Here is a 10824-nt window from a genome sequence, read left to right on the forward strand (position 1 = left end):
AAGATATTGATGGAAGTAACAATGAATGAAAAGTTATTGAGCCATAGTTTGGAGTACCATTGGACAACAATATTTAGTTCACATTCTAAAAGGTATTTATAGTCTATCCGATGCAATCCAATTCGATTCCCTAAGAACCGAGAATCGAACCGGCAATCTTAAGAATCAAACTGCACTAGCTAGTCTAGTTCGAACTAGGCAGTTCATTTTACACACCCCTACATTCGACAACTTACTTGAAATTTACGTACAGTGGATGACTTGGATTGCAAAATTACTTCCCAGTCCTCCTGCTCCCGTCCCAAGAGACAAAACACCAGATCTCCAAGTCCCCTCCTACAGTTTTCACAGCTTCTTCCTTCTCCGTATCATCCCCCGCGCGCTCGGAAAAGCTCCACACACGCCGAGCCAGATTCAGAGACTGCGCCGCCGCACGCCCCGCATTCCGCCGCGTTCGCTCTCGCCGCGCCGCCATGGCTCAGCCGTTCATGAAGAAGGACGACGACGACGAAGAAGGTAAAGCCTCCGGCGTCCTCTCGTTCCTTCCTCTGTTTTTCTTCTCACCGGATTCGTCGGTTTCTGCTCGCACATCTGTTCGCGCGGTGCCGACGCGAGTCGTAGGTTCCTAGATCCGTCGTTTCGGTCCGATTCGATGCGCTATGGTCGTGTTCTCGACGTGATCCGGTTTCGCGCTCGCTCGATCCGAGCGGGTTCCCGCGGTCGTTTCGTATCTGTCGGCGGAAGCAATCGGGAATGTGGCTCCGGCGAGCAGTAGCGATGCCGAATTGTTGTTTGGTCGGGGCGCTGGGTCTGACTGAATTGATGGGCTACGGTTGTTTTCTCGACTTGATTCGGTTTTCGCGATCCGACGGTTCCTGTGTTGTTCCGTAGTATCGGCGGAGATAATTGTGAATTCAGCTGCTACGAGCAATGGGGATGTTGAATTGTGCGAATGTACTCGGTGTCGATGGGCGTGATCGGTTTTTCTCCTTCAGGGTTGCTGTTTTAATGTTCGTCGGCTGCTAGTGATTGCTGACTTCTGGTTCTTCTTGTGTGAAATGTGATGGGATGGAGCTCCATATGTGGGTCTTTTTGATTTACCTGATTTTTGCGATTCGAATGCTGTGCAGCCGATTGCTCTCCGTTTTCGGGATCGAGAAGGGAGCAGTTCTTCAGGAAGCTAGAGTTTTCAACGACCCTCAGCTTGACCCTAGGCGATGCTCTCAGGTCTCGCTTTGTGGTATTCAATTTCAAACCTACATTTCACGCCCAGTTCTTTCATCAATGACTGAGTTTTCTGGTGTTTTTCGCTCGGTGCAGGTCATCACGAAGCTACTCTATCTGCTGAATCAGGGAAACATTCACCAAGGTCAAATTCTTTTAAATGTTCCAAATCATTACCCCTTATGCTTCATTGGCTGTTATGATCAAGATCATGGAGGATTTGATTAATGTGTCTCTTTTAGTGCTATATGTGACTGGATCTCCATTCAATCATGCAGACAGAAGCGACAGAAGTCTTTTTGCTGTGACAAAACTTTTCCAATCCAGAGACATAGGATTAAGGAGAATGGTTTATTTGATGATAAAGGAGATCTCTCCTTCTGCAGATGAGGTTGTATGCTGAATTGGAATATTCTAATCCTGACTCCCTTTATATGAATGAGCCTTGGTTTTGTTTGCAAATTCTGACTTGCTGAATTTTCTTTGCTTAAGCTAGGTGATTATTGTGACAAGCTCCCTAATGAAGGATATGAACAGCAAGACTGACATGTATCGATGCCAATGCAATTCGAGTTTTTATGTCGGATCACAGATGGAACCCTGCTCACCCAAATTGACGCTACTTGAAACAAGCTATTGTTGACAAGAACCCGGTGGTTGCCAGTGCAGCCTTAGTTAGCGGGATCCATTTACTTCAGGTTCATTTAAATGCTTTCTGGTGATGGTAGCTAGTTCCTTCTTTATGTCAAAATCTGCCTCTTTATATTTGTCTCATGTTTACAGACGAACCCGGAGATTGTAAAAAGGTGGAGCAATGAGGTTCAGGAAGCTGTGCAATCAAGAGCAGCCCTTGTACAGTTTCATGCACTGGCCGTACTCCATCAGGTTGGTTAAAGCATTGTTCGTCTAGACGATTGGACTTACCTTTTCACAATTTAGGTGCAATTTTTGGAGAAACTGCAATCTTATATCCCAGTATTAGTCAGCCGCATGGCTATTTACCTTGCATAGAAAATTTTAGACTTGATCGTGTTTTGTGTGTTTCATGTCTATGGACGCCTGACTGCCTGTCCCAAGTGGAAGGCTAATTCCATGGCAATAATATGATTTACTATCTGAAGCTAAACATGAATAGATCCATTTGTTGACCTCTGTGAAAAATCCGTGATTTAATGTTTTAGATGAACTTTTAGCTTCTGGAATTTGCATTCGGGAAGAGAAGCTGTCTCATTTTCTGCAATAGAAACTAGCTAGTAGATTCTGAGTGTTTTCACTGTTCTTTCTGTTTCCTCTATTTCTTCTACATTAAGGAATTTCTTGCTTGTCAGGTGGTTCTTTCCTGTTATTGTTCTGAACTAATACAAGTTCATACGTAGCCTCATAGGAGGAAACCTATCACTTTTAGTTCATGAAAAGTTGAGAGAGAGAGAGAGAGAGAGAGAGAGATCTTTGACATTGTCATACCAGCTTTCCCTGTGATCAGTGATCTGCAATCTAAAATAGACATAATTTATCTTTAGTTGGTCATATTGATTTTGACAAAGACATGAAGGACGCAGATATTTTATATTTTCACTTTTATCATGGTGGGGTAAATGTAAATGCTTGGTCTTCCTTTTCTTCAATACCTAGAACAACTTAAATTTAGCAGTTCATTCTATTCTGTAAATTGGCTGATTCATGTTGTGTCATGACACATCACCTTTCTTTTCTTTTGATCTCTTTCCTTTTCTGAAAACAAACCTGAATTTGTCGTCTCCATTGAATGGTCATAATTGAGCGCATTGCTTTGTGCTGCTGGACATACTGTCTCGTATCATGCTGTTTTCCCTTTTTGCTGTGGAAAGAGGCAATTATTTTGGCCATCAAGAAAGAAAGAGCCTCTGATTATACTCTAATGTATACAATGCCACACAATAGAGACTTTCCTTTTTTTTCTGTACGCTTAAAATGTATTTGGATTACTTATTAGCTTAAAGGTGCTGACGTTACATCCTATTCAAAACACACAGATTCGGCAAAATGATAGACTTGCTGTGAGCAAGCTTGTAACAAGCTTGACAAGGGGATCTGTTCGATCACCTTTGGCCCAGTGCCTTTTAATACGCTACACTAGTCAGGTACTTGTAGCTACTTAGCTGGAAGATGTCCTTTTCAATATGAGCATAACTAATTTGCATGACATTATCATTTATTAAACAATATATGCAGGTTATCCATGAGTCAGCCCGGTAATTCACAAACTGGTGAAAGACCATTTTTTGATTATTTGGAAAGCTGTCTGCGGCACAAGGCTGAAATGGTGATTCTTGAGGCTGCAAGAGCTATCACGAGCTTAATGGAGTGACAAGCAGGGAATTGACTCCAGCAATAACTGTTCTCCAGCTCTTTTGAGTTCTTCCAAACCAGTGCTGAGATTTCGCAGCTGTCCGCACTCTGAATAAGGTCAGTACCTCCCCACCCTACTCCTCCTAGATAGTCTGCCAATACGTTTTTAAAACCCTTTTTATGTGTAGAAGACTAATCAATGTAAATATCCATATCCTCCAAATGGGTGTGAGCAGTTTGTCATCATCACCTTCAGTCTGCATATATTGTTACTCGTCTTTCTTCATTAGTTGTATATGCATATGCATACATATGTAGCATAGGTGCAAAGGCACCCATATATTTGAAGAAATAGAGCAACATGTTTTGTCTTCGTACCTTATTTGTAGTCCCAGGAGGACAGAAAAAAGCAGCTGGTTGTAGATTATTGTACCTATTTATCGCCCCAGTAATTGTAAGATGAAATATTCAGATGACGTGTATGTGGACTTTTGTCCAGAGTTGAGTTGTGACCAGGCTCAGAAAGGATGTCTAGAACTGAACTAGTGGTGGAATGAGGAGCTCTTCTCTTGGCACTATCATGGGAGTTGGAATAAGACCTCTCAAGTTTAGATTTCCACATAGTTTGTGTCTTGTTTGTGGGGTTGGATATAGTTGAATCTTTTGTCAAAATTTGACCTAGGCCAAGGATTCCACATGGCCCCAAAAAGAGTTTGGTTGTGGGACAACCAATATTTTCATTAACATTCCTGCAGTTGCAGTTCTATTCCAAGTAAATCTTAAAGAATATTCTTGAACAGGTTGCAATGACACATCCAATGGCCGTCACTAATTGCAATATAGATATGGAGAGTCTTATTTCTGACCAGAACAGAAGCATCGCCACACTTGCCATCACCACTCTTCTGAAGACAGGAAACGAATCAAGTGTTGATCGTCTGATGAAGCAGATTACCAATTTTATGTCAGATATTGCCGATGAGTTTAAAATTGTAGTGGTGGAAGCCATAAGGTCATTATGTTTGAAGTTTCCTCTGAAATACAGATCCTGTGAGTTGGCCTCCTTCCATTTTCCTTTTGGTACAACAAATATATCTTATCATGTGGTTATTCTCTAAAGTAACTGATACGTGAATTTGGATTAACCTATGATGATGTTATTTTGGTTTTTCGTCAGGATGAACTTCCTTAGCAACATTCTTAGGGAAGAAGGTGGATTCGAGTATAAAAAGGCTATTATAGATTCCATTGTGATCCTCATCAGGGATATACCTGAAGCAAAGAAAGTGGGTTGCTTCATCTGTGCGAATTTATTGAAGATTGTGAATTTACTTATCTGTCGACACAGGTGGGGTGTTTGAGTTACATTATGTTTTAAGAGTTCCCTTTTCTTTAAAAATCAGCTTTTTCATGTGTGGTTACATTTTCATTGGTAGATTCTCCATTTTTCTGGGAATGAAGGGCCGAAAACCTCAGATCTAGTAAGTACATAAGGTACATCTACAATCAGGTACATCTTGAAATGCTACTGTTCGGGCTAGTGCTGTAAGCACCCTGGCAAAGTTTGGTGCCATGGTCGAATCGTTGAAGGTAAGCCGAGTTTCCTTTACTTCTGCTATTTAGCAAATGTTGTATGCCTTTCAACAGTTCTTTCTGATCTGATCAATGCTGGATTAATCACTGACAACTTCCTTGCAGCCCCGTATCTTTGTTCTTCTACGGCGCTGTCTCTTTGATAGTGATGATGAGGTTAGTTGTCTGGGGCAAAGATCATGTTATATGCTTTTTAGCTTTGCTTATTTTGCTTGTCATGCAATAGATTTTTCCCCCTATATGAGCCTTCGTGTCTGGCCTCAACTTAGTTTATGCACACTTGCAGGTTCGTGACAGAGCAACTCTTTACCTAAACACACTTGGGTGTGATGATTCAGAAGTTGAGACTAATGCAGCGCGAATGAGTTTCTCTTTGGGTGGCTGGAAGTTCCCTGGCCAACTTGGAGACAAGTCTGAAAAACTATGTCAGTCTTATCTCCCCCCTCCTCCTCGTCTAAAGACCTTTAACTTTGACTTACATGTCCATTTCCAATAAGGAGCCTTCAGATGAGTCCTTTGACATAAACTCTGTGCCCAAGGAGATCAAGTCTCAGCCACTTGCAAGAGAAAAAGCCCCTGGAAAGAAGCCTACTGCTGGTCTGGCTGCTCCTCCAAGTGGCCACTGCAACAACTGTTGATGCTTATGAGAGACTTCTTTCTTCAATTGCTGAGTTTTCCAGCTTTGGGAAGCTTTTAAGGTTCTGTAATTATATTTTTATCTCAATAATGCTTATGTCCACCTTTTGTTGGTAGAGATTTACTTAAAGGGTTTTCTTTTTCTTGCAGTCGTCTGCGCCAGTCGAGTTGACTGAAGCAGGAACAGAATATGCAGTTAATGTTGTGAAACACATTTTTGATAGCCATGTCTTGTTTCAGTACAACTGCACCAATGCGATTCCGGAGGTGTTATTGGAAAATGTAATGTTATCTTCAAAACTGCCATATATTGCTTTGACACATTTGCCTGAGACTGCAATTATAGTTTCTGAATTTGCTTCTAGGTTGCTGTTATAGTGGATTCCTCGGATGCGGAGGAGTTTTCTGAAGTTGCATCCAAACCTCTACGATCTCTTCCTTATGATTCACCTGGACAGACCTTTGTGGCATTTGAAAAGCCTGACGGTGTGCCTGCAGTTGAAAATTCTCCAATATGTTGAAGTTCATAGTTAAAGAGGTATTAGTTGGCTTTGCTTAGATTATCCCCTCATTCTTCTCAGCTTATAGTTTAGAAAGAATGACTTGTCACCTTCAATATCATGTTTAACGTGATATAACTGAAAGATTGTTGAATAACGGCTTGTCTTTCAGTAACTGGTTTGTCTAATATCATCTGTTGTCATTGTCAGCTATTGTAGATGACATGAAATCCTCTCGCTAATTGCCTCAACATGTGAAAATATTTGGTATGGTAGAAGCATACGTGCTACTCTATGGTCACATTCTCCTGTGGGATTGAGTGCCCATTCTCTACTGACGGCTTGTAATTTAAAAAACCCATAAATCTTAATGCTATTACTGACATTTTTGGGTAAATTCTCATAATTAACTTGCATAAAAGGAGAGAATGCAATCAACAGACCAATTTTATTCTTTGGTTTTGAATCACTTTTTTGTTTAATATTTTTACTTCCCTATCAGGTTGATCTGCCCACTGGTGAAGCAGAGGAAGATGGTGTTGAAGATGAATATCAGCTTGAGGACCTTGAGGTTGTTGCAGCAGATTACATGCTGAAAGTCGGAGTATCCAATTTCAGAAATGCATGGGAAAGCATGGGTGCAGATTTTGAGCGGGTTGATGAATATGGCCTGGGATCTAGGGAGAGCTTGACCGAAGCTATGAATGCAGTCATCGACCTTCTTGGCATGCAGCCCTGTGAGGTATTCTTTTGTTGGAAGTACTTTTATTTGCAGCTCGAGGTTGGTTTAAGAACATATATGCCAGAATATTGATGTTGGTTTACACCTGCTTTGGGCTTTCTGACATAGTAATCCTTTATACCGAAACTCTATTGACCCAGTTAATAAAGATGCAAATGAACAATTTCATGTCAGTATGCTTTCTGAGGCATGATAAAGACAGATGCTCCTTAAGAAGCTGTTTCTACCTCTTCATTTGCCCTGAAGTCCATGGAATAAGTGAATGAACTTGTTTCTTATAGCAGTGGGAATTAGGCTGACCATGTTGGACCTACTTTCAATATAAGTGGGTGTTCTTCTTTAGACAAAACCTTGAACTAAGGTTGTTAAAAGTTTGATAAATAAAGACATTGAGACTGATAAAAACTATGACATTGAGAGATGGAAGGACTCCGAGGAATTTTCCAACTCAGTGCAGATTAGCAGTCACCATTTTTCATTCTGTTGTTAGATGTACTCTGCCTTTATGATGTATCATCCATTGAAGTGAAAGCGAGTTTGTTATATGTCTTTAGGGAACGGAAGTGGTCCCAAGCAATTCCAGGTCCACAGCTGCCCTACTATCCGGTGTATATATTGGGAACGTGAAGGTCCTTGGTGCGCTTGTCCTTCGGAATAGATGGTCAGAGATGTCGCGATTAGTTGGCCGTGCGCTCCGAGGATGGCGTCAGTGATGCCATACACGAGATTGTAGCGAGCGGTTGATTTGCGTGTTCAGTTTCTCTACTTTTTGCCTTTAAGAAAAGAGCTGGAGTGGAATTTTGCAGAAGAGACCGAAACTTTCTCGGCATAGGGTGGTTGGACATTGATTTGTGCGACTCGGCTTCATCTCCACGTAGATATGATTCAAAAGTGAAAAATAGGGAGCAAAAAGAAGATGCTGGATCAGGCTTTTCTTCTGCATATTCTTCCATTGTCCGATTGCCTCAGTGATCCATTCATATACGACGAACACGGCATGCACCATTGCTACATTGGCATTTATGAACTGGTCTAATAATTGTTTGATCATGCGGGGCTTCTCTCCCTTTTCTTTTGATTCGAACTGGTCAAGAGCAGGAATGGAATGCGTAGCAATCATCCATGGCTCTATGTGTTACCGTCACGGCGCCGGTGCTCGGTGGTCGAGACATGACATGGAAATTTGATTTGTTTCTTAGTCCTAAGTTTCTGCTACGACTATGTCGGTCCGGTAATTCTTTTTTTCGGACATTGTCACTATTTTTGGTCGTTCATTTTGTCACCGATGAGGAATTTCCGTCGACCGGAGGCGAGCTCTTAGTGAACCATAAAACTGTAGTTGGACTGATTTTTTTTCCGCGTGATGATGAGAAACTAGTTAAAACTGGAGGAGCCAGGGTTTCAGAGGATTGATAGTGAGAGTGATCGGAAGTCTGGAACTGTTTTCTGGTAACTCTAATGCTAACCAAAAATTACCTTAATTGGAAAAATTATTAGTCTCTAGAAAATACGTTAATTATGTGCAGATTTGAAAAAAAAAAAAAGGTTCCATTGCCGGGAATCGAACCCAGTCTCCTGGGTGAAAGCCAGATATCCCAACCGCTGGACGACAATGGAACAGTTGGCATGGGATGCATAATATTTATAATTAGATCATGTATCCGACCTTCAAATGATAGTAGAAGAATAATTATTTTAATTTTCACTTTCATCATTGCCATCGTTATCATTTTTATGATCAATAACATAAAAATCTCAAATTTAACAAATTTATCTCATTTAATTTTTTTATCACAAAAAACCTAAACATAATACACATATGATAATACTTAAATAAATACCATTCTAATAAGTTTACCCTCAATTAGTTTTTTTTTTTTTTTTGCTCATATCATGAAAATTTTAGGGTGGGTACTACACTTGACCGATACACTCCGTAAACCTGGTCAAATGTCATCCAACGAACTTGATAAGAAAATTTAAATGAAAATTAACGAAGGGTGAATTTATCGTAGTTATATTAATTTAGAGTTTTTATTAGTATTAACTCTTATTTTTAAGAAAACTTAGTTCTTCAAGAACATGGCTCTTGATCATGTATTTTTTTGCGGTTTCTCGAGAGGAAATCACTTCTTCTTAAAGTGGTATGATGGATACAATGGATGCTGCTAAAACTTATTGACGGTATCAACGGACTCATAGAAGACGTATATCTTGGCTTCCAACTTCTCCCATCTTTTGTCCGAATGGGGTTTTTCAACTCCACGACCCGCAAGCTGCCCGTACACAAACAAAGATGCGTGCTTCCTTTCCCTTCTTTCTTTTTTATTTTGGTACCCACGGCACTCTCGCTTAAGCTTCACGCAACGTGTAGTGGAAATCGAACCATGGCCTTCGCACCAGTGTCCTAACCAACTCGCCCACCACGGGGATGGGCCATGCTTCTTCTTTTCTAATCCTAAAATGACGGATTCAACCCGATCCAACGCATAAATTTTCTATTTGATGGGATGACAAAAACCATCTGTCAAACGAAATTCTTGCCTATTAAGGGAAATAATAGGTGAAAGATAAGTCGGTCGGATATTGACGAGCAAGATGTCGACCTATTTAAAAACAACCTGATTATGATCCTAATCGTACTGAGCCAAATCCGAGCAAACCCAAAATAAATTCCAAACCCAACCCAATCCGCCCGATCCCCAATTCCCAGTTTTTCCTTTTGCAAAAAGAAATCCCATCGTCTCTCGCTCATTCCCTCTTTTCTACTACCAAAAGCCAATTTTGAGGGAATTGTCAAAAAAACTTATTCAATCTTAAACTTTTTTTTATTAATTCAATCATAAACATTTATATTTATAATAATTTGAAGATTCGCCTACCCTTGGCCACCGACACTAATACAAGATAACCAAATAAGTATGCACATTTTTAAAATAATATTTGAATAATTTTTTAATTTTTTCTTTTCTTTAATTTTTCCCCTTCCCTTCCGCTTCCATCTAGAGTTGTCAAGGTACTGTGGCCTCGTCCAACCAAAATCGGTGAGGGTATAGTGTTCTGCCCAACTAGGCAGTAGCCTAAGCAAGACAGCAGAAATTTTAAAATTATAAAAATTATAAAATATTCAAAAATATTAAAATGTTCTCTAAATTTTTTATACTTTTTTCTTTTTCTTTCTTTTAATTTTCCTTTCCATTCCCCTTCCCTTAGAATCTGGGTAAGGCACGAATCCTCTACCCACAGGTGGATGAAGGTAGCGGGTCGCGATGACCTCACCCAACAAAATCGGTGCAGGCATTGCGACCCCACCCAACCAAGCAAAGGCTGGCTCTAGGGAAGGGGAAAATTAAAGAAAAATTATAAAAAATTCAAAATATTAAAATATTATTTTAAAATACCATATTTGCCCAATAGTGCCATGTCAATGTCGAAATCAAAATGTCAAATAAACTCAATTAACACAAATCAAAAGTTTATAATTGAATTAAAAAAAGTTTATGACATAATGCAATAGGTTTAGACTTTTTTATAATTATCATTTTGTGCTTCATCCTTTTAGTTCAAAAGTTGTCCTTGTAAAGAATGAAAAACCTCGTTGCGTCCTTGACCAAACCCCATCACCTCGTTACTTCACATGTAAACGTATTTACTTAATTTATCATCTCATACAAAAAAAAAAAAATATATATATATAATACGGTCTGGCACAGCTTCTACTGAAAATACAGCATTTAATCAGTAAATAATCGGACCGGAAAAGGCAAAGAGAGAGAGAGAGAGTGATCCTTTGGATCGAAA

At 40.0% G+C, this 10824-nt stretch overlaps 1 pseudogene; it reads left to right on the top strand.

The window, feature by feature from the left end:
* The first annotated feature begins 473 nt into the window (after positions 1-473).
* LOC120296106 lies at positions 474-7925 on the top strand (annotated as a pseudogene).
* Positions 7926-10824: the final 2899 nt, after the last annotated feature.

Source organism: Eucalyptus grandis, chromosome 7, assembly GCF_016545825.1.
Source record: "Eucalyptus grandis isolate ANBG69807.140 chromosome 7, ASM1654582v1, whole genome shotgun sequence".
NCBI classification, from domain to species: domain Eukaryota; kingdom Viridiplantae; phylum Streptophyta; class Magnoliopsida; order Myrtales; family Myrtaceae; genus Eucalyptus; species Eucalyptus grandis.